Genomic DNA, 25,251 nt, shown 5'->3' on the forward strand with positions numbered 1-25,251 from the left:
GGAGCGTCCCACACCGGACTTGAAAAGTCTTTTCCTTTCAGTCCCCGTCAGGCAGAAGGTGGGGTGAGTTCTGCTAGAAAAATGTCCCTTTTCCTGTACCATCTTGCTTTCTGCCGCAATTAAAGCATCTCCTGATTTAAGAAGCTCTAAGAAAGAAACCAAACATGTGTACCTGTTACATTTTCCTTCCAGGCACAGGATATAAGGGAGCTAATTAACCTGAGTCTGGACTGAGCGGTTTTTCTCCTTCCTTCCCCTGCAATTCTCTGTAATCTCAGAAGAATCAAGATGAAAACTGAAAGATTTTTTTTTTTTTTTAAGTAACAGCCTCTCATGGGCAGCCTTGCGGTTCTTCTGTGGTGACAATGCCTGTCTCCCCAGCATGGGGCCCCTGAAAATTCATCAGGAAATTCTGAAATCCACCTACAATGAGAGCAGGAAGGGAGGAGGGGGCAGGAATGGGTCAGGTGATGTATTTAAACTTTCGAGCCTCTCCTGTTTCCCTCCTGAACTGGTTTCACTCAGTGCCAGGCAGGACGTGGAGGTGGAAACCATCAGTGCAGTCTGGTATCCAATGAGGCAGTATAGTTCTCAGCAGTGCGCTACTCAGTAAAGCAGAGCCATACTCAGTAAAGCACTGTAGCACTCAGTAAAGCACTGTAGTCCTCAGTAAAGCACTGTAGCACTCAGTAAAGCACTGTAGTACTCAGTAAAGCACTGTAGTACTCAGTAAAGCAGAGCTGTACTCAGTAAAGCACTGTAGCACTCAGTAAAGCAGAGCTGTACTCAGTAAGACAGTATACTCAGTGACATGGGGCATCGCAAGCCCGTCCCGGCTCAGGCAGCTATAAAACAGGCTGAGCACAATTAGGCAGCACTTCCCAAAGTGCACCGAGGAAGGCAGCCTCGAGAGAGGCCCCAAAGACCCACAGCGCTCCCGTGGCTCAGGCCCCTTTGGGAAACGTGCGTCGCCATGGTCTCCGCTTGCAGAGCCAGGCGCAATTAGCATGTCAGCCTGTGAGCCCTCCTGATCTTTTCCAGCCGCTAACTTCCCAAGTTTAATGGCTCATAGCTTTTTTTTCACTTCATTTCATTTCATTTCATAGCACATCAGTCTAGTGTTGTGCAGCGCTGCATTCTCTGGGGGAGTTGTGGTCCGAACGCTGATTTACATCACTTATACACGTGTGTTAGAGACCAAACCCGAACCCTTCGCAGGGTTGAGCTTCATCCCTCCTTGCCGTACTTGGGAAGTGTAATCGACTAATCGGTCTTTTTGCACTTCTGTCTCGTTAATACCCACAGAACAGTGATGCTCCTGTCTTCATTTGGATCCAGGGACACCGAACGATCTCTGTCATTTCCCGAAGTCACACTGGCATTCCTGGGAGGCACCTGCTTCTTTGCTAAGCCTTCTGTGCTGTGTGGCGCTTCCGTCTTCCATCAGAAGATGCCCCTGCTTAAGCCAGCAAGTGGCCAGGGTCCAGGGAATGAAGCAAAAGCACAACATGAATTTTCTCATTGTGTTTCTGACAGTTTTCTGCTGAGCATTAAAAAATACACTATACGTATTTTAAGACGTATAATTAGTTTGTTCCAGGAGTGTTTGGTTTTTCAATAATAGAGCAAATGCCTAAATTATTTATAATCATGTCTAAAAAAATATTATGTACAAGTCACATGGCACATGGAATTCTTGAGTCCTTGAATTAATTCCAGTGAAGCAAAATTTGGGACGAGTCAAGACTGTCTCTAATAAATCCCTACTTTGACAAGCGTTGTTTTAACAAGCCCCACAAGACATCTTAACAGTCACTAACCCGAGCGTTTTCTATTACTCAGGTATCATCATGAATAATTCTGAGAGGTCATTATGCCTTGAAAATTCTAGAAGCTAATTACTGTCTGAGTGTGCCCCAAATAAGGGGTCTCCAGTGCCTCCAGTGGGCAGTGTGCCCATTTCCTTGTTGAGACCCTGACCCAGGCAGGTGAATGATGCTTTAACTACAAGCTCAGCTCATCCGCAGTCTATGCTGTTGTCAGAGGCAGCCAGGAAGCCTGCCCGAGGCCAGGGTGTTTCCTCTGACCCTCTGACCTTCTCAGGACAAGCCCCTCTTCAGTCACTGTGACCCTAGAAGACCCAGGACTGTACATCTCAAACCCTAGGGCAGTGTCTGCAGAGCAACCTCAAAAGAGATGAGAGCTTGAATCTAAAAGCAGCAAAGCAATAAGGACACAAATCCAAGCTTTCGTGGAGACAATCAAGACCACAAGCAAAGGTGCAGGTGGAGAATGATGGCTTTGGGTCTGAGTCCACTGTGGCCCGTGCGAGAGAACAGATGAGATATTACAGGGTCCTCCGTGCTGAGATGCCGGCATCCAAATGGCCACTTATGCACTTCCTCCAGCCCGACTTAGCGGGGCGTCTTCCGAGTCAGTAACAGTCCTGGTTCCTTCCTACGTCCTGAAATTTCAACATCATAATGATCTTCCTCAAATCAAGTTAACGTGTAACGTTGGGAGCTTTTCTTCCTGGGCAGTAGGGCTGGTTTCCCCGCCCCAGGAGCATGGAGAGGCTCACATGGGGGCGCTGGGACTGTCCTAAGACCTTTCTAATCATTATCGCCTTTAATCCTCATTTCAGTCTTACAGGGTGGGTGTTTGTAGTTGGTGAAATTGAGCCTTAGGAGACTGCTAATGTACCCCACAGCACGGAGGTGGAGGGCAGTGGACTGGCAGCGGCATTTGGGGACAGGTAGAATGCTTCTAACTGTGTTCTTCCTAGCGTACTTGTAATGTCTTTTGGGGACTATGAGCCATGGAGCATATTTGCTCGCTTAAGAACACATGTTGGGGGCAGGGGTGTATAGCTCAGTGGTAGAGCACGTGCTTAGCATGCACGAGGTCCTGGGTTCAATCCCCAGTCCCTCCATTAAAAAAAAAAATAAAAAGAACACATGTCCACCTTGGGAATCCTGCCTTGAGAATCAGAGAATCTGAGCCTACCACCCATCACCGTCCTCACCAATCGTTCATTCCCCATCCACCTCAAACGCCATGCCAGGAACAACCACTTACTGCCTGACATCATGCAGATTTTCTTGAAAATCCCCATCCAATTGGTATTTTTCAGAAAGCATTTCAGGAAGCAACATTGTGCCCATTGGTTAATGCCTCCTTGTATAAACGATTTGATACTCATGTTTAATAACCTCACCTTATCTAATCTTTGAATTTTATTATATAATTTATTACTTCATGAAATTTACTTTTCGTTATGTGAAATTAAAACTGTGATCCAAGCCATGGTTGGATATTTAACATTTTTCTTTTGACTTCTAGGATGTGGGTGATAGAAACATTTTTATCACCTTGACTCATCTCATCTTTCTGTTCCAGGACGATTCATTGTACAGTTACTTACATCACACGAAATGTTTCTAATAAAGCAGTGCTAAAAAACTGTGTATGTGTTTACTTTCAGATCTCAACCAGTCAGGAAGCAGTGGAATTTTCTATTCCAGACCCTTTGAGGAAGTTGAAAATAACATTATCACTAAGTGTTCAGAAAGACTCATGTATAACCAATCCACTATCTTCATGTTTTCCAGTCTTTGTACAAAAACAGATTTTCACCAAACTGTAGCCAGCCTTTTTTTTTTATTCTGTTTTTTATGCTTAACATTATGGTATTTTCCATTTTTCTACAGAATCGTTATAATCATTGTATCTGTTGCTGCATAATATGCTATCAAATTGATCCACTATCGTTTAGGTATTGCTATGTAAATGGCATTGAGTCTTTCCAATATTTTGCTATTATAGATAAAGCTGCAACCACATCTTCATGCATATGGCCTTTTCTTTCCATTGAATTATGTCCCTAGGGGAAATTCCCAGGAGTGAGAATGCCGAAATAAAAGGTAAGAGAGAGTGCCACTTTTTTTTTTTGAAGTTTTTATTCTGTCATCACTTATTTCTTCTTTTTTTTTTTTGGCAGGGGCGGGGGATCACTAGGTTTATTTATTTATTTTAATGGAGGTGCTGGGGATTGAACCCAGGACCTCGTGCGTGCTAGGCATGCACTCTACCCCTGAGCTGTACCCTCCCCCTCCACCCTACTGTGAGTACCACATTTGAAATGGAACATGCATTAGAGAGCAAACTGAAGGTAACAGCCAGCCCCGCAAGCAGCCCCCTCCTCTGCTGGCGGGACTCCCAGCCAGCTAGTGATTGGTTCAGTTGGTTTTTTGGTGTTTCCTCTCATGAATATACCCACGATCACCGCATCAGGCAAATCACAGATGCACAGTTTCTACCATTAAAATGAGCAGTGTGGAGCCTGCAGCCCCATTTCACTGATCTCCTTCACTGCTGCTCTTGTTGGTCTGAGGCCACGCTGTTTTGTCTCCAGATAACATGTGCCGAGTCACACAAGGATCCAGGATTTAAAGACCACAAAGTTTTTCCACTTTGCCAGCTGTCTTCTTGAACTTTTGTTTGAACTTTTGCAAAATGAAGATGATAATAATAAAGCCAGCCATTCAAGGGTGTGGAAAAACCCAAAGTCAATGTATAGGAAAGGCTTTTTAAAAATAAAGCAACAGATACAGGCATTTAAAAATGAGGAATCTAAAAAAAAAAGAGAGAAAAAATGACACAAATGAACATATTTACAAAACAGAAACAGACTCACAGACATAGAAAGCAAACTTATGTTACCAGGGGAGAAAAAGGGTTGGGAAGGGATAAATTGGGACCTCAAGATTTGCAGATACTAACTACTATATATAAAATAAATAACAAATTGATACTGTATAGCATAGGGAACTATATTCAATATCTCATAGTAACCTAATAATGAAAAAGAACTTGAAAAGGAATATCTGTATGTATATGTATGACTGAAACACTATGCTGTACACCAGAAATTGACACAACATTGTAAACTGACTGTATATCAATAAAAACTAAATAAAAATTTAAGAAAGGTTTTTAAAGTGAGGAAAGTTTCTAGAGTAGGGAATGAAAAGAATCAGTCCAACAGAGAATGCAGCTGGGAATAAGCCTTGTGATGTACATGGCAATTCAAGCGGTTATTTTTGTATAAAAAGGGGTGTTTCACATTTGTGGCTTTGTGCCGCCCTTCATCCCCCGGTTCCCAAGGGGGTCTCAGACACTCAGGAGAACATGAAAGGTTGAAACAGAGAGTGCTTTGAGTAACTTTTACTAAATCTACTCACCTGTCTGAAGGGGAAACATAAACACCCAAAGGTCTTTCTAAAGCATCCTTCCCAACCTCAGATTTGCCCATGGACCTGAGCTTGGCTTCAGACGACCAGGGCCAGAGCACTGGTACCCGACACATTTCACATCCTTAGCTCCCAAGCGATGTGGCGATGTGGGTTCCAAGCCCCTGTGAGTTACCCCAGCTCTTGGTCTCTTTCCCAAAGATGCATTTCTTTTTTTAAAAAATGTGTATAGTTGATTTACAATATTGCATAAGTTCCAGGTGTACTAAAGTTGCATTTCAACATCTGTCTCTTTGTTTTCCCATTCTTTTGATCTCCAACCGACTTCAATGACCCACGTTCCTAATTTTTACTAATACTTCCGCCCTGGGTTTTATTATTTAGACCTCTTTGTCTTTCCTCATTTATTTGCATTTCCTGTTTTGGAGGAGAAAGAAAAAGTGGGAGTTCCTGATGCCTTGAGAGCTCCAAGGTGACTCAGGGATTCTAAAGCACCCTCTTCATTTACTAACGACCTTGAAGGGACTCTGGCTGGGGCTCTGGGGTTTATCTCCGCCTTGAGTGGGGGCTCCCGCCCTCCAGCAGAACCAGAACATCTGTAACAACCACACAGCTGGGGATGCTGGGAATGGGGACCACACTGCTTCCCTGTGAGCCTTCTGTAAATACCAACCCTGCACCAGGTCCTTCACCACTGAGACGGAAGCGTCCGATGCTTTGTGTCTGCCCCCAGAGTTCTGTTCTTTACAAGCAGGATGAGGAAGAACTCCTTGACAGAGGAACACGAGGGGAGATGGAGAGATGTGGATCATACACGCTGTGGGCAGAGATGCTGCTGGAGGTATGAAGAGGGTGTTTGAAAACAGGAAGATGACCACAAAATAATGCACCCTTACAAAATTCAGGCAATAAAAGAGATACAAATCAAAGAAAAAGAAATAAAAGAAAAACAATAAAAGAAATCAGTCCAGAGGCCAGGGGGAGGCAAATGACGTGTTGTAGCCTATGGGGAAAAAAAAAGACATAAAAGACCTTTGTACAATGGCATGTGCTACACAAGGCACAGAGAACAATCTCTGATTTATGACTTTTCACACTAGGAAAAGTCAGACACGCAGAGGATGTGTGCCAATTGGGATCTTGCCAGGTGGGGTTTTGACTTTTAAGGGCAAGTATAGGAAGGCATCTCTTCCAGGCTCGGGGAACCACGTACAGTATGTCTCAGCTGTGAGGGAGATGCTCAGCTAGTCTACAAAGTCACGTGAAAGGGCTCATTTGGTTTCAAGCAGTAGGCGAGGGGCAGGACAGGGAACAAGCGTCCTTGCCTTTGGAGTTTGTGCTGTGCCAGGAGCCCAGGGAAGAATTCCAAAGGCAGGCAGGGCACGGACCAGTGGAAGACTGACCTGAAGCAAGTGTCCTTGGGGGTGACACCAGATCATCCACTTGTGGAATTAGAAGTCACTCAGTTGGGAAGGTTGGGGGGCCAACACTGAATCATTTGCTTGCTCCTCCCACCCCACACCCTCTCCCTTTCTCGTTAAAACTCTTGTTAAATCATCTGTTCATTTACGATAGTTACAGCCAATCTGAAATCACAGCCCCTAAGAAGATTGCTATAATCACTCTCAAATGCCTAGTTCTTATTTGTCACTTTGTTATGCTATCAAGAGACTATGACTCACTCTACCGTGATGTGTTTCTTCAATCCTAAAGAGATTCCTCCATCCTGCAGAGGAAATAAAGGATTCTCTTGAACTACTGAAAGACTTCCCAAATTAGGGGAAAAAGAAGTTTATAAAGACACACAGAATGAAAGCTTTTATTCCCCAGACATTTTCTGGGGCAGACGTGATTCCTACATGGCAGCCAAATCATGCTATTGGGGGAAAATTCGTACTTTGGTTTTGAATTGTGATGGAAAGCTTGAATGGAACTGTCAAAATGGGCATATTTCCTATGTTCAAGATGACATCCTTGGATAGAAGGGCTAAGAAATTCATCCATGCCCATGCAGCTATGAAACTTGACCATGGAAACATACGGGATGGTTTACAAAGATTCAGTAATACCTCACTGTCCTCGGATATCACATGTTCACTTTGTAGCCCCTGCAGCACTGCTCTGGCTCCCCCCATTTCATTAAAACTCTTCTTACACATGATCTGCCACATCCAACTGCATTTTCTTTGCCCTCGTTCGACTGCAGTTTGAAGGCAACATCTGGTGTTGAAACAAACCTCTTCCTTGTTGAATCGCCCTTATCTCTGGGGATCTGGGCCCCTACATCCCTGTAATGTCTCATCCTTCCTCAGTGTTCCAGCTTGACTGTTCTTTCTTGTGCTTAAAGGACAGATACCCCAAGGACCTGTCCTCAGATCTCTCTTCTTATTGGGCAATCTCATATGCTCTGACAATTTTAACATCATCTTTATAGTGATTATTCCCCAAGGTATAAGATTCAGTGGGCAAGATTTATTGAGTGCCCACCATATGTGAGGTCCTGGGTTCAGTCCTAAATTCCAAACCGTGTGTGGTCCAGGACCCTCAGGTCATTCTCGGATTTTATCTTCTTTTCTGAACTTTAGAGTCTGCTGCACATCCCGTCACTACATTACACGTGTCTCAAATTCAACATGTCAAAAACCAGCTTCATTTTCTTCCTTCTAAAAATCTGCCTACCATCCAGCTGTCTTTTGCCACAGTTCCTGGCACTCCCATCTTCCAAGGGACACTGGCTGGAACCCTCACAATTACCTTATGCTCCCCCTCCGCCTTTGTCCCGTATCCAAGCAGGCAAGTCGTAGTGTTTTCAGCATTTTAAGCTTTCCTCTCTCTCTCATTCTCTCTGTCTACTGCCTACTCCAGACTCTATTATACTTTCTTGTACCATCACCAGACATTTCTAACTGGTTTAGCTTTCATTTCTCATAATTTAAATTCATGGTCAAAGTTTATTTTCCTAAACCAATGGTTGGATCACTCAAAATCTTTCAAGGATTTGCTGTTGCCCCAAAAAATAAAGGTTTTAATTCAAGGATGATCATTGTCTGTAACTGAATCACCCTTCCAAACTCATCCTGAACGGCCTCCTTCCAACTGCTCTGAGTTACTCACCATTCCTCAGCTTCCCCTCTGTTTCCACCTAGGCCTTTTCTCATGGCTGTGCTCTCAGCCTTGAATCCCGGTCTTCAAGTATCTCATTACGCTCATTTGTCAAGAGTGTGAGGGAAAAAAGACATCAAATATGAGCTGCTAGGTTTGGGTTCTGAGCAAGTGGGTCAATGACAATATCATTTGTTGAGACAGAGAAGGCCTTGAAGAGAGGCTGTGTTGTGTGTGTGTGTGTGTGTGTGTGTGTGTGTGTGTGTGTGTGTGTGTTTATGGGAGGGGTGCAGGGAAGGAGAAAGGGTCTCCGTAGTTTTGCCATGTTGAGCTGACATGTTTTTCAGACTTACTAGTGGAGATGATGAGCTGGTGGAAGGAGTTTGAATTGGATTGTGGAGTCATGTCACGTAGATGGTACTTAAAGCTGTAGTACTGTGAAAGAACAATTAGGGAGAGAGGACTGTTTAAAAGAGAGAGATGTCCAAGGGGAGAAAAGGAGAGTCACGGGAGACCATTAACAGTATGCTCGGGGGAGGGTTTTTTTAAATTGAAGTCTAGTCAATTGCAATGTGTCAATTTCTGGTGTGCAGCACAGTGTCCCAGTCATGCATATACATACATATATTTGTTTTCATATTCTTTTTCATTAAGGGTTGTTACAAGATATGTCACTCATATGTGGAATCTAAGGAAAAAAAAAGAAAAAGAAAAAAAAGAGGACACTAATGAACTCATCTACAAAACAGAAACAGACTCCAAGACATAGTAAACAATCTTCTGGTCATTGAGGGAAAGGGGGTGGGAAGGGATAAATTTGGGAGTTTGAGATTTTCAAGTGTTAACCACTATATATAAAAATAGATTCAAAAATGTCTTCTGTAGAGCACAGGGAACTGTACTTGGCAGGGTTTGATGTAAAGAATGGCAGACACATGGTGCAGTAGATGGCAGGGAGCCTCCCAGCGATTTGCATAAATAATCTTAATCCTGCAAGGTAGTTACTATTACCCTCTTCTACAGATGAGGAAACTTAAACTTACAGGCCGCTGCATTCAAGGAGGATATACTGGATTCCCTCAGTTCAGACATTCAAAAAGAGCAACATTAGTAGAAAACAAAAACACCTCTCCTTCATTTCTGTGCTGTCTCATGATTAAAACAGAGCAACTTTTAGCTAACGCACAGGCAGATCTGCTCCTTCCCTTATTGCAAATTAGACAGTATTTAGGTAGGAACAGAACTAATACATCCACAGCTTGTGATTTACATGAACGAATTGTTGTCTGCAGCGATCCTGATCCTTGGAACAGTGGGAGCTGAGGAGTGCCCCGCTGTTAACCGGTAAATTGCTTAATTGTCCTTGGCAGGGGAGTCCATCTTCAACAAGATCTCAGCTTACTTCACATTCATATTCGGGTCCTCCTGCTTCTTTCTACATCATTTTCTCCCCTTTGAGGCACTTCAGTTCCTCGACCCATGTTCTCGGTCCTTTGCAGCAATCAGACTTCTCTGGTGCTCCACATTTACAGGTATGTGACAGCCTAATCTGCCCGTAAGGAGGCCACCTCTGCTCCCCACTCCTCTCCTCTCCTTGTCCAGGAAGCCTGGATACACACATCAAATGGGAATAAGGTAAATCCCTTCTCAAGGCGCAAGCAATGGTTGGAGTTTTGTCTGATGCCGTTGAGTTTCAGGACAATAGTCATGGGAAATATAATAAGATGCTGGTCAATTCAATTCTTCCCTGTTCCTGGGGTTTGAGAAGGAGAAGAAAAAGTAGTCGAAATGATGGTGGTAGGAGATGCTTTTTTCCCCCTGATTCACAAGCCTTATGTTTCCTAACATAAAAGCAAGAACTGAGCAGAATACTCCAAAGCACGGTCAAAAACTAATGAAGTATACAACAACCGATATATCAGAACTTAGCATCCAAGTGAGTATCATTCAAAACGCAGGGCTTCCAGGAGATGATAGCCTTGCTTTAGTGAGTCGAATTCCTCTTTCCCAATTGTCTTCAGATACAACTCCTACACCAGGCGTGAATGCCCATCTCACCTAGATAGTCACACTTCTTTTTTAACTTAAGGGTGAGTTACCAATTTTGATCACTTTTGTAATAGTCATAATACCCATGGTATATTTGGGGGGAACATCTTAAGCATTTTAAATACATTTACTCAGAAAAACAGAACGTTGCTAAGTATTCCAAGCAGTTTAGGATTTAATGTAAGGAAGAAGCCAGTAGAAGAACTAGAGGGGAGTAAGTTATGGATGGTTACCGCTAACCTTCAGGTTCACCATTATGGCTCAGAGAACCAGGAACTTGCTACGACAGTCCATGTTAGGACAGCATGAGACACTCCATCAGTGTCCTAGTCAGCCTACAGCACAAAGGTGAGTGAATGCAGAGGGAGAGCCTGGAGGTCACTGCAGAAGCTCCCCATGCCTGGGCACCCCTGCCCTCAACCAGAGAAGTAACGTGGATTTGACCTCTGTGTCCGATTTTCTCAAGGGATTATCTCAGTCCATGCAGATGGTCAGAGGCAAGATCGCCTGGGAAATGTAGTTCTTTCCTGTGATACAATGAAGAGATTAGAAGGAAGTGAGAATGAATGCTTGTGACCAAAAATATCCAGCACCATTATTGCTCCCATTTGCAGATGAGTAAACTGTCACTAAAGGGCAGAACCATAACTTGAATACAGGTTTACCCTAATCTAAGCTCGTGTTCTTAACCATTACAATGTACTTGGCTGTGATTGACTTTACATTGTTTTCAGAAAGTAAATATGCCTTCCCCCTTCCCATTCCTGGGCATATACCTGGAGAAAAATATAATTCAAAAAGACACACACACCCCAATGTTCATAGCAGCACTAATTACAACAGCCAAGACATGGAAACTACCTAAATGTCCGTCAACAGATGACTGGATAAAGATGATGTGGTATACACACACACACACACACACACACACACGAATACTACTTGGCCATAAAAAAGAATAAAATAATGCCATTTGCAGCAACATGGGTGAACCTGAAGATCATCATTCTAAGTGAAGTAAACCAGAAGGAGAAAGAAAAATGCCGTATGACATCACTAATATATGGAATCTTAAAAAAAGGACACAAATGAACTACTTATTATTTATAACTTACACGATTGATTTTGTGAATATGTGTAATCACATCTGACTGTCCTTTATGATTGGATTACTGCATTCTGTTGATTCTTATTTTGTTCTTGGGTATATTCCTTTTATAACTATATAAGTTTAAAAAGTCAAAGCTCTAAATGTTCCTAGAAACAATGAAAAGTATATACATGTAAGTTTTTTAAAACATGCAGTATATTATATATATGTATTCACATGCAATATATTGTATATGTGCAGTCAGACTGTAACAATTTTACCTAATAGGACTGAAAAATGAAAAAAAAAAAAAAAGATTTCCCTAGATGACTCTGAAGACAATTCCAAAAGAGAAGTTTCAAAACTATTTTGCGTTATAGTGGTATCACTAGAAAGGATAAAGGGCTTCCCAAAGAGTCAGCACCATTTTGGTGGTTTGTATAAATTAAGAAACTTGCAACGGTTCTTAAAGTTTCTGCTCAAAGATGGCATCTGTCAACCTCCGCTTACTCTCATTGGTCAAAGCACATCACAGGGCCAAGTCCAACAGCAGTGCGGTGGGATGGATGCTTCTCCCATTAGGCAGCACAGCATAGGGGGAAGGAAATATTTGGAAAAAACAAGATAATCTATCGTAAGAGTTTATGAAAAAAGAAGAAGAGGGGAAGGAAGCAAACTCGCCAAAGAACCAATGTAATAAGAACAAAACTGGAAAGCAAAATGCATTTTCCAAGAGCCATAAAAGGAAATAGGAATACATTGGTCCACATGTAACTAAAAAGGAAAGAAATCTTTGGAGACTGAAAATATAGAAATTTCCAAAGATTCTTTGGATATCATATAATTTTGACCTGATCCATGTCACAAACAGCTGTGTTGCTACCATACACACAGAATTTGGGAAGAATATAGTTTTAAACATTGCTGAGATTAATGGAAGGTGTTCAAACCTGAAAAATCCAACAATTTATATCCTAGATTGCTCAAGGGGTTGGTTGAAATTATCGAAGAACCACTCGAAGTAATCTTTAGAAAATTACAAAGGACTAATACACAAAGGGAGAAAAAGATTGTACGTTACCATTTAATTGATTTTTCTTTTTATTTATTTTAGGATTATGGATAAATTCACAGGGTAAGACCTTACTTAATGTTTGTTCCCAGAAAACTATATGACCAGAGAATAGTTCCAAGAATACCTAACAATACATTATGACCAGATGGGACTTATTGCAGGAATACGAGGATAATGCAGTATCTTTAAATCCATTAATGTAATTCAAAAATTACTAGATCTGAGGGAAAAATCACATGACCTCCTCTATAGATGCTGAAAAAGCATTTGAAAAAATTCACACCGTTTATGATTAAAAACCCTGAAAAAAAATAGAAATTGGATACTTCCTAAACGTAAGAAGTACACCAGTATTTCAGTATCTCTGTCCCCAAACTAGCATCTTATTTAGTGAGAGAACACTGACATTCCTGCTAAAGTCAGGAACACCAAGTCACTACTATTTCACATTGTATTTGAAATATCAGCCAACAATTTAACTTACATAAATCCAGTAATCTCTATATAGGGGCATAGAATAGAACACAACAGAAAAGAGGAGGCTACCAATTAGAATATGTAATGAAAAGAAAGACTTCACCTACAGTAATGATGAGGCATAAAGAATATATGTATTTTAACAAAGAGATACACTTAAGACCTACATGAAGGAAACTTAGAAACAGTCCTGAAAGACGCTAAGATAGAATTAAATAAATGGAAAAACATACTGGGCTGGACTCTGAGGGTAGAGACCAGCCCTGGGAAGCGCTGACGTGGGGGCACGTTTTCCTTTACTGCCCTTCATCGAGGCCTGTGACTTCCCCGGTGTGAGTCCGTGCATGTTTACCTGTAGGATTAGGATAACGAATGGGACTGACAGCTGAAAGTTACCCTGGGTGCTGAATATGTTACTCTGGGAGTCTAAAGAAGAAATTAACATTTTATGGGGGTGCCCCCTTGTGTTGAAATCTGCCCTCTCTCCTTTCCTTGGAAGGAGAGCCCCTTACCTCTATCTTACATAACACAAACTACATCCTTCTTTGGGGAAAATCTCACTACCTACTTACAGGATTAGAATCCTCTTGCCTTCAACCGCCAGGGCAATAATGCCTCCCAAATTCTGAACAATTCAGAGAAGAGTCTACGCTGGGAAGTGAGTGGAGAAGTGGGGACTTCCAGGAAGATATTTGAAATTTCACTTCGAGTCAGCACTGCCTCCCGATGGGTCATTCACCTGCTGTGAGGTGTGCATGAGCCTCATCCGTCCTGGGACCCTCCGCTGGCCACCTGCTGGACGAAACACACAGGCTTGCAACAGGGTCCAGGATTTAAATCTACAGTAAGGAAGAGAAACGTTCTCTGCGATGCAACAACATCTCCAAAAGTTGCCTCGCCCACACCAGAGATAAAGTTCATGCAGAGGAGTATCAGTTCTAACTTGTTCTGCCTCTTGCTTTCAGACTCCGCCAAAGCTCTCCCGATGCACGAGAAACAGGGTCCGGCACGATGCCTTTTCTTTTTCTTTTTTTTTTCAAGTGACATTTATTTATTTATTTATTTGGAGGTAATTAGACTTTATTTATTTTAATAGAGGTAGTGGGGATTGAACCCAGGATCCTGCGCATGCTGAGCACGTGATCTACCCCTGAGCTATACCCCAACCCTGAGAACAAGGAATTATGTACCAGTAAATGTTTCGGGGGTGCCAGTGGCATTGAAATTATGATGGAAAACACAACTTATTTTTTTTAATACATCTTTTATTATTATTTTGATTTTTTTCCCAACTACTCAATAGTTTGTTTGTTTAGTGAGGAGGGAAGTAATTAGGTTTATTTATTTATTCTCAGGGAGGACACCCGGATGGAGCCCAGGACTTCATGCATGCTAAACATGCCACCACTTGAGCTGCACGCTCCCTGCAACGTGATGCATCTTCTAACAACACAGCCATCCGCCTTCAGTGGCCAACCTAGGGCCACACACGGATAGGACTAAACTTTGAAACAACACTGGGCTGGAGAAAGGTTTGGCAGGAGAGAGTCCCCCAAGTGTGCCTGAAAATTGACAATAACCAGCATAAAAATGTATGATCTCTTGTTCCTGGTCAGGGAGATATCTGTGTGTTTGTGTCCATGCCCTTATCAGCTATGTCTTTGTATCTCTGTAGCTTCCTTTATCCCCTTTGGACTGAGCCAGTTACACGTCACAAAAAAGTACCATGCTGGTTACTGCTGGGTGGCAGGCAAAGGAACATTTTTCCTTTTCTTCTGTTTGTTGATTTTTTTTTGCAATGGACTCAGCTTCTCTTGCAATTAAACATGTAAGTTTTAAGAGGCTAAAGTGAGAAATAATTAAGAAATACCTCACCGTGTGTAAGAATAGCTCCCATGTAATTATAATCAGGGGATTTGCAGAGACCAGTAAATCAAACAACATTCAGGAGTAGAGTCTTAAGGATAAAAAACTAACTGTAACACCAGCCTTACAGTTGAGGTTTTTCAGTTTAACAACCATTTATTGAGCTCTTGCGATGTGCTAAGTGCTGGAGACGTAAAAATAATGAAAAATAACCGTGGGGTCCAGGGAATTACCACTTGGTGGACCATCTCTACTCGTTTCTCTAGATGACCTCATACGAAAAGGAAAACTTCCCCACCGTGAGACTTTCAAACTTGAGCACTTTCCTTAGTTATGATTTAACAATGTACAAGATGGTCCAGGCAACATTTAGGGCTGGTGTGTCGAGACTTCTGGAGGCCCGGGCACTCTGTCTTTGACAGTTCCACCCACATCATGAGACAATTATGCCCCACACTAAATGCTATCTTGTGTTTGAAAGAGATTCTTCATGGGGGCAAGGACTTTTTTCTTTTTTTTTCATTCAAGGTTGAATCTCCAGCACCTAAAATAGTGCCTGTGTGAAGATGGTCAACCAACCCTTGTTGAATGGGAGACTGGCTGTCAGCAGTGTGTGGCTGGCTGTGTTTTATTTAGCATCCTAAGCCTATGCCAGAACTTGGGCGGTTAGAAATTCTCACCTGCAAATTATTTGCAAATACAGTATATTTCTATGAGTAGTAACTTACATGTGTAATGAATAGATCTAATATTATGTGAATAATCCTTTGTTAATTTTGATGTTGGGAGTATTTGGTGTGTGATCTGGAGCCAAATTTTTTTCATATTTTAGATATTTTTATAAAGTAACAATTTGTGTGTGTGTGTATACTCTCTCCCTAAAATCTAAAGATCCCTGCAGCCCTGTGGGATGGGGAGAGGCAGTGAACGTAGATGTCATGGAGGATAAAGAAGGAGGTAGCTTTGGTTGGTGTTAAAATCCAGCCAGTCTGAGCTGCCCAGTCCTTACAGGCTGGCTCCCACTCTGGGGTGATGGCCAGACACTGGTTTTGTTCACAGCCCAGCTCAGTGGTGAAAGGAAGTCCTCTTTTAGCTCCTCTCCAGGATGCCCATGGACAGCTTCCCTCTTCCATATGTTCCCCAAAACTGTGAGCCTACTTGCCTTGAGTTTCCCTGCAAACGCAGCTCTGAAGCGCACTGCTGGGGGCAGGGACGGAAGCGCTGTCTCCAGATGGCACCAAATGAGCCTCTTGAGATGGGCATTTGCAGGGAACATGCTTATAAGGAGAGACAACAAAGGAGCCCTCGGGGGTTTTAAACAGCCTAAGGCCTGGGATGGTCAACAGGGGAGGGAAGGAAGAAAGCTGGCAGAAAGGGCTGGAGGTGGGCAGAGGGGCAGTTAGAATCTTGGCCAACCGAGGTCATTCTCCCAACCCCACCCACAGCTGACGTGCGTCTCCTCCTGGCCAGTCATAAGGAAGCCAGTCTCATCACCAGATGACACTATTAGTTTGATTTAAATATGATGATCACCCCTGATTAGCCTATGGCTGCATCTGTCTATACTGTTAAAACACTGGCTCCAGCAATGCCTCCAAGAGCCAAAAAGGACATCTTACTTTTCTTATGGATCGCTAAGGCTGACTTTGTTCTTACTATGAGTCTGGCATTTATCACATCTAATTCACCAAGTCACTCTAAGAGGTAGACATTATTACAACTCATATGTTATGAATAAGGATGCTAAGGTTTAGAGAAGTTTTGAAAAATTTGAAAAACTCACCCAAGACCCCACATCTGGTCAGTGGCAGATCTGACCTGTATACCCAGGACCGATGAACCAAAGTCGGTGCTAAATTATCTTTATGTTGTTAAAGACTCACCCTCTCTATTTTCCAGACCCAGTGCCCTTTTTGATCGGAGCCCTGCCTTACTGCCTGAGGGACACCAACCCCTTCATGACCCTGCTCTCCGTCCTTAGGTTTCCTCCTGGTCCGACCCTGATCTGGGGCTTGACACTATCGGGTCACCTGGGGTGAATATTATTTCCCTCGTTCTGGCACGATGGCAAATGTGTAGCTGTCTTAGGTCAGCTCCCGCAGAAGCAGATCTTAAGAGAAGAGTTTGAGAGCACGTGGTTTATTGGGGAGGTGATTCCAGGAAGCCCCTGTAGGGAGAGTGGAGGTGAGACAGACCAGAAAGTCAAGGACGCACTGCTGAGGAAGTTACTGCCCTGAGCACCGAGCCGTGACCCTGCTGGCCAGCTCTGGGAGAGCGGAGAGCACGCCTCTGAACAGTCCCCTCCAAGGGGTGCGGAAGTTAAGGATGTTAATCCTCCAGCTCTCATCCATCAGAGGGATCTACTCCATGGCTCCAGCCAGCCCTCGGTGCAGGTCTCCAGGCAGAGACCACAGGAGCTTGTAATAGGACACGATGCACTGCAAGCTGGAATGGTGAGCTCCATGGGGCTGGGGAGGTGGGGGGGCACCCCCACAGTGTCTGCATGAATAGCCCTAAGGCTCCCTCTCTAGACTATGACAGAATCACTCAACCATCACAGCCCTCCCTTCTGCTGAGCCCAGGCAAGGATACAGCATCCTTCTCAAAATCACTCCTCCAGGTAGTGACTGACTTCCCATCAATTAGAGTTGGTACCCAAGATGCAACACATCTCATATCCTTTCCATCTACTGGTCTATGTAATCTCTCAAGACCTCAGTTCCATGACGTAATGAAAAAGGTGGGTCAGATGACCTCTACTGTCACCTAGGGTAATACTTCTCTATGACTACGTCACCATATACATCCATGAACTTGACTTTGGTCGAATTAGCTTTCATGGAAATTTTTTATGAACATTGGCTTCAACTAGACACTCGAGGTCCTTTTCACAGAGATTGGGATCATTGATTTCTTACGTCATGTACCAACCAGCGAGGCTGATGTGAAAGACCTCACATCAATTCCTTTTAAATTTTATCATGTTAGTTTTAGGGTTCATTATTCCAATTAAAAAAAAAGCTTTTTCACAGTGCAATTCTGTCATCCAAGAAATGAGCCCTCTCCCCAGGATTTTGATGGCTGCAAATTTGGTAAGTGGGTTGGTTTTTATAAAAATCATTAGAAATGTTTAGCAGGGTGGGGCTCAAGACAAAGCCCTTGACTATGAACCTCCCTTTCTGTGGCATGTGATTTGTAATTAATGCAAGAGAAAGTTCTCCAACCCGGGGTCACTAGGGGTGCCCAGGGTGAGGATGCTTGGAGTCACGGTGCAGGCTGGGCTCCCAGGCATTTGGACCAATCTAACAGAGAGGGCTCAGGGCAAGGACCCGGGGCACTTTCCCCATCAGGATTACCCATTGCCCTTGGTCAAGTGGATCCAGTTCTTTTCCCTTAATGCATTTCCTCAGCCAGAATGGAAGTGACAGCCCCTCTCCAGGGATGCTAGGAAGGCCCTCTGCTCTCTGGCTGGGAGCTGGTGTGGTACCCAGACTCAGGTACCACTTCACGACTGCTAACTGCAGTTTCTCAAACACCTTCTTCCTCCTGCTCTGGCTGGGCATGTCCTTCTGAGTTTCCCCTTCAGCATCTTCCTGTGGCTAACATCTGCTCCGTTCTATTCCGACTCTCCCTCCTGAGAGCCAGCCAGCTGTCCACACCAGGTGAATCTTTGGGAGGACACCGGGCCTGAAAGTGTCTGCCTGTGTATATCGGTGTGTCTGCATGTGTCTGCAAAAGGAGGAGGCAGTCCTGGAGTCTGATGGCCATTTCAAGAGAGACCTGACTCCTTTTGCTAGTGCCTGTGACCCGAGATCTCCAATACCTGCGTGTCCCTCTGTCCAACCCCACAGACATAACGACGTTCATCCAAATGCATAATTTATGAAAGAACACAGGAGAAAGGGCTTTGAAAATTTTAAAGCTTTGTAAAACATATAAAATATTTGTGGTGTGATTTATGAAGCTTTTATGTATCCCCATCCATATTTCATGTACATTTACACACACACACACACACACACACACACACACACACTCACACTCACACACACAGAGGCTCATTTTCCTCACTTCACATCTGTTGAGCTGGCCCTGAAGGACACAGTCCAATTACCTGGTATCATGAATAAATAACGCCAGCAGAACAACAAAGAAGAAGGAGAAGACACACAGGATGCTCGGAATCGCTTTTCCTGGCCGCTCCAGCTCCGGTCCCTTTCCCTGTCTGAGCACCAGGGGGCTGAGCAATGTGCGTGGGACCACATCTTCACTCTAGAATGGACATACCCTGGCTGGCTGACCTTCCTGCAGGGAGACGGGACTATGAGTCATGACTACGTTCTCATCCATAAAACATGATGTTGCTACGGCTCACGATTTTGCTCTTTCTGGGTAATGCAACCTGTGATTTGTGTCCATTTAATGTGTAATTTTTTTCCAAAGCTACTTGACATGGGAGGGGGACTGTCCGTTTCCTCCCCAGCTGCATGGCCCCGGCCCTGCTCACTGTCACCAGCAGTTATTTTAAATACAAAGAAAGTAAGAGTGGCTCCGACCAGCGACAGAGCCTCAGCCGGGGCAGGGGAGAACCCTCAGCTGCTCCCAGCCTCCTGTCTTTTCTCTTCTTCCACCAGGCACTACCCGGATTTTGTATAATGTGTTTATGTATCGGGAGCTGTTTAGCATCTCATAACGCACTTGATCTTCACAGCAACCTTGTAAAGTCTGTAAGGCAAGGGCTTTACTAGCCCCATTTTAGAGATAATGGTGTTAGTATTGCCTGGAAACTGGAACACGTGCAGTGAGCGCCTACGCTCCCTTTTATGCCAGGATGAGTTACTGAAAAATTAATAGTAGTGCTGTCCTTTTTTGCTCTTCTGGCTCATCCGCAAAAAAGAGAACGCAGGATTGTCTACTGCATCTTCACAGGAAGGACCGCTGGGTCACTGTGGTCTGGGTTCCGGCCAGTCACCCCCTGGGCAAGCCGACAGCTCTAGGGCACATAAAAAGTTTACTGTGTTTCCAGTCTTAGAATACGGGGGACAGTTTCCCCTAAATTATAGTTTTCTGGTTTCTCTTGGAAATATTGGAAGATCCCCCAGCCTGGAGACAGCAGAGCTTCAAGGTGGATGGATGGTTGCTGTGGGTGGAGGCAAGTAGCAAATGTCCCCATGGCGGAGTCTGATGGAGGGAGGGTTGGGGAGGGCAGGGCACTAGCAGCCAGAGTGCTGGGGTGCAGTCTCCAAAGACTGAAATCCAGAAGGCCTTCTCCAGTGTCCTGGGCTGCATTAGCCATGAGGCTTTTATAAAACCCCAGGAAGTCCAGAAGAAGGGAGGGGTTCCTGAAAATGGCCAAGATTAAATCTGGTTTTTTTTTTTCTTCTTTTGGTGGCAGCAGTGGGATCTGGAGATTGAATCTTTTACCAAAGTTGACAAATTGAAGCCAGATATAATTTGATTCAAAATGAAAAAGGTTAAATAATGCACTGACATAAAGCTATTGCTGCTTTGTGACACCCAAGGTGTTTTTTTGTTTTTTTTTAATGGATGTGCTGGGGGTTGAGCCCAGGACCTCATGTATGCTAAGCGTGTGCTCTACCACTGAGCTCTACCCGACCCTACCCACATCTGAGCTTTTCTGTTTAGAGACTTTTTCCTGTAGAGATTCTCCTGGGGTCTCTACCTACAGAGGGAAAGTCTCTTCACTCCTAGCACAGTCTTCCTACTTGAAAATACAATGCTCCCTGGAGATTTATTTTTCCAATCAATAATTTAAAATTCCATATATATATTTTCTTTTTATTAAAGTAATACCTGTTCATTGTACATAATGTAGAAAATTCAGAAGGGGAAAAAAAACCCATATCTGAATTACTATTATTCAAGGGTACTGTTAATGTTATGGTACATAGTCTGAGAAGGAAGCTCTGGAGAAATGAAATAGTTTCTTTTTCTCTCTCTCTATATATATGCACACTGGTAAACATATACACCTAATTGTATTCATATGTACATATACCTATGTGCAACTATATAGATACAATTTGCTAAAACTAAAATTTTCCCTACTTTTAAATTATAGGTGAAACCCTCCTTCTTGGCACCTTCTTTGCTCTACATCTTCACCTCAAGATACTCCTTCCTCCTGATCATTCCTTTTTTAACCTGGACTTGAAGTTTCAGTCTCACATCCTTCTCCTATTTGTAGATACTTCAAATAAAGATGGAACTGTTTAGAAAGGGATTTCAAAATGTAGAATAGATAAACAAGATTATACTGTACAGCACAGGGAAATATGTACAAGATCCTGTGGTAGCTCACAGTGAAAAAAATGTGACAATGAATATATGTATGTTCACGTATAACTGAAAAATTGTGCTCTGCACTGGAATTTGATACAACATAGTAAAATGACTGTAAATCAATAAAAAATGTTAAAAAAAAAAGATGGAACTGTTTAAGAGGCAGCATGTAATGACAAAGGGACTTCAAATATTGCACAGTCAATCTGTAAGTGATCTGAAGGCAATGCCCCCTCCCAATGTGCCCCATTACATCAGCAGAGAGTGGGACCCCTCAAGGTCTGGTTTGTGAGCATGCATCTCCCAGTCCATGGCTTCTTTTGGGCAAATCTGCCATCTTCACTCCTTGGTCTTGGCTCATGCAACATTTATTTACTTATTTTTTCATTTTTTAATTTATAAAATGAGTAGGAAATGGGCAGATAAAAGTACTGGTGCTCCAGTGATGAGAAGATTAACTGAGTTGATACAAAGACAGAGCATTAAGATGGGCCCAAAGTATCAAACCTTCAGCCTCAGCAAGACAGTTATTGGACGTGAGCCCGTCAATAGCATGTTCACTCGGGAAGGAAAGGAGCAAAGGTGATCATGGGAGATACTAAATTAAGTACCAACGGCCGGATCTCAAGTGTGTGGTAAATGGGGGTTTTAAAATATTTTTAGCTCTCTGGGAATGAAACATTTATTGGCTATATATAGCAGGCACAAAAAGTCACTTCCAAATCTAAATAATTGAAAATACAAAGTTATATTTTTATAAAGTTATTATCCTAACTATATCTAGAAGTTTGCCATTCTCAAATTCCAAATTATTCTCCTCTTTCTTACTCATCATTTCATTACCCTCATCAAAAAACAAAAATCCTTCTTTAGTGACTCTTTTTTTCAAACTAGGTTATTAATTCCTATTTCAGGGAAACAGAAACAATGGACAATGCTAGGAATTTGGAACTCCCAACTTCTGACAGAATTTTCATTCAAATGTAAACAGAAATAGGGAATACTATGAACAAATGGCACTAATAATAATCCACTACACTCATTTTGGTGGTTGCTAATCAGCTCATTGACTACATCTTCAACTCTAAATAGATAGATGGAGTCTATTTCAACAAACCTGTATCTATATGGGTGCTTGACTTAAGATGCTCTTACAGCGCAAGGGGAAAAGATGGTCTTCTCAATAAATATGCATGTGGGAGTGGGCAGAAAGGGGTATGCTAGAAGAATACCTGCACTAGAAAACCCCACAAAACTTAAATCCTTCCTCACACCACATACAAAACTAAATTCCAGGTGGACTGTGGCTCTAAATGTGCAAGGTAAGGCAGTAAATTTCTAGAAGACAACATAAGAGAGTAACTTCATGACCCTGAGAAAAACAAAGATTTTTTTTAAAAGGATGTATGTTAAAAAAAAAAAAAACAGCATAAAAGACTGATAAACTGTACCTCATTAAAACATAGAACACTTTTTGATCAAAAGATATGAAAAAGGAAATCCACTGAGCAAGAGAAAGATATTTACAATATATGTAGCTGACAAAGGACTCAATTCAGAATATTTTTTCAAAACTCCCAAAAATCATTAAGAAAAAGATAGACAACCAAGTAAAAAATGAGTCAAAAATATCGACGGATGCTTTATAAAAGATGTACCAAGCAGCTCAACATCATTACTAATTGAAGGAATAGGAAATAAAAATGCAAGATATTACAGCACCCCTGACTGCTCACCCCCATCCTTGAACAGCTGAAAAAGGTGGCAGAAATACCAAATACAGAACATATGAGTGGGGACTCTGATCTCCTGTTTGGTGGATATACCTAAGTAGGTAATATATATTCCTATAAGCCAGCAAGTCTACCTTAGATATATACCAGCAAAAATGAACGCATATGTGCACCAAATGAACACACATGTGTAACAATGTTCATAGCACCATTATTTTTAATGCATCAAAATTGCAAATGGTAAAATGAATACTATGCAACCATGGAAATGAATGAGTTACTGCTATATCCAATTACATGGAGGAATTTCACAAACATGTTTCCTGAAATGAGTCATTCCCCAAATAGTATATACCATGTGATTCCATGTCTGTAAAGTTCAAAAACAGTCAAACCTAATCTATGGTATTAGAAACTGGAATTTAGGTTACTTTTTTTTTTCTGATTCATCACAAATATATTCTTTTAAAAATTTTTTTATTTTATTGAGTTATAGTCAGTTTACAATGTTGTGTCAACTTTCAGTGTAGAGCACAATTTTTCGGTTGTACGTAAACATACGTATATTCACTGTTTCATTCTTTTTCACTGTGAGCTACCACAAGATCTTACATATATTTCCCTGTGCTATACAGTATAATCTTTTTATCTATTCTACATATGCCTGTCAGTATCTACAAATTTCAAACTCCCAGTCTGTTCCTTCCCACCCACCACCCCCGCCCCAGCAACCACAAGTTTGTATTCTATGTCTATGTGTCTGTTTCTGTTTTGTATTTATGTTCATTTGTCTTTTTCTCTTCTTTTCTTTTTTAAGATTCCACATATGAGCAATCTCATGTGGTATTTTTCATTCTCTTTCTGGCTTACTTCACTTAGAATGACATTCTCCAGGGACATCCATCTTGCTGCAAATGGCATTATTTTGTCATTTTTATGGCTGAATAGTATTCCATTGTATAAATATACCACATCTTTATCCAGTCATCTGTCGATGGACATTTAGGCTGTTTCCATGACGTCTTGGCTATTGTAAATAGTGCTGCTATTCACTTTTAAGTAGAGGTTAATGACTTCACACTGCTGATTTGTGCACCTTTTCATTTAAATGTTATACTTCAATTAAAATTAAAATCTTATTTAAAAGTAATCTTTTCCCTGGTAAATCCTGCCTCTTATTCTCTTTGAATTTATGAGAAATCGGCAGAAGCTCATCATAATCTAACAAGTCAAGAATGCTACATCTTTCCTTGAAGATTTTTTTTTCAATTGCTTCTATGCCTAGAACGTTAACCCGAGATATTTTATTTATATTCCATACTATTTTCTTCTAGCTTTCTGTATGTTTAAATATTTATATCAAATCTTTATATGGTGTGAGAATCTAAACACATTTCCCCCAAATTACTTACTTGTTATTCCAATGCAACTTATTAACTAGCAGTGTCCTTCCTTTAAAAAATTCTATCCACAAAGGAGGTATATATTCTCTTCCAATAACTTATTTTTGTACTCTTGCACCAGTACATTTTAATTATGATTACATTGTAACATGTCTGTAACTCATTGTTATTTGCCAATTTAAAAGGTTTTCTCCCAGAATTGTCTCCATATTCTTCCATAGTGATTGTCCTGTCAAAATTCAGAATTTCTTATTTGGGGTACAAGAAGCAAATTCTGTTGATATATAACCATGTAATTCATTTGGAGATAACTATTATTATTGTACTTTGTTGTCTCCTACCCTTAAATGTTTTCAACATCTGCTGACATCAATCACCACTCCCTTGATATAACAAAAGAGGCATCAGGAGGTCTGAATTTTAGCCCTTGCTCTGCCACTAAATGCTTGCATGGCTTCAAGACAGTCATTGCGTCATAGGGATGCTGTATTTCTCCTTTTGTGAGCTGATTTTTTCCATATCTTTTATCATTTTTTCTTTGAAAGAGCTTGCTTGTATTGATTAACTTTGATATATTTTTTTTGTGTATAGAGTGTTGAATTTCCCTTTTTGTAGTTTTATTATTTTGCTGGGGTTTAATTACATATAATGACATACTTGTAAAGGTTAATGACTTCTCACAATCCACATACTCCCCTGTATTACACAGCCCTTCAAGATATAAAACGCTTACATGGGGACAAACTGGGCCATGGTGGCACCAGGTAACCGTCTCTCCATTTCCTCTCCCTGAACCCGACTGCTGTCAGCAGGCTGTGACATCCAAGGGAGCCCATCTCTGCATGGCTCCACTGCTCACGAAAGACTCATGTCACCAATTCTCCCACCCAAGCCAGCCCTG

The 25,251-nt window shown here is 42.1% G+C and overlaps 1 protein-coding gene across 2 annotated transcripts in view; it reads left to right on the plus strand.

Annotated features, from left to right (window-relative positions):
* TSNAX (translin associated factor X) overlaps positions 1 to 4,963 on the plus strand; it is a 394,977-nt gene extending 390,014 nt beyond the window's left edge. The window contains exon 17 of one of the 2 annotated variants that reach the window (XM_064487870.1): positions 1,306 to 4,959. The gene's annotated coding sequence lies outside the window, so the exon portion shown is untranslated. Of the gene's footprint in view, positions 1 to 1,305 lie in introns of both variants that reach the window. The other variant, XM_064487871.1, reaches the window with a different exon arrangement.
* The last annotated feature ends 20,288 nt before the right edge of the window (positions 4,964 to 25,251 follow it).

The sequence above is a fragment of the Camelus dromedarius genome, chromosome 8, assembly GCF_036321535.1.
Source record: "Camelus dromedarius isolate mCamDro1 chromosome 8, mCamDro1.pat, whole genome shotgun sequence".
Classification (NCBI taxonomy): domain Eukaryota; kingdom Metazoa; phylum Chordata; class Mammalia; order Artiodactyla; family Camelidae; genus Camelus; species Camelus dromedarius.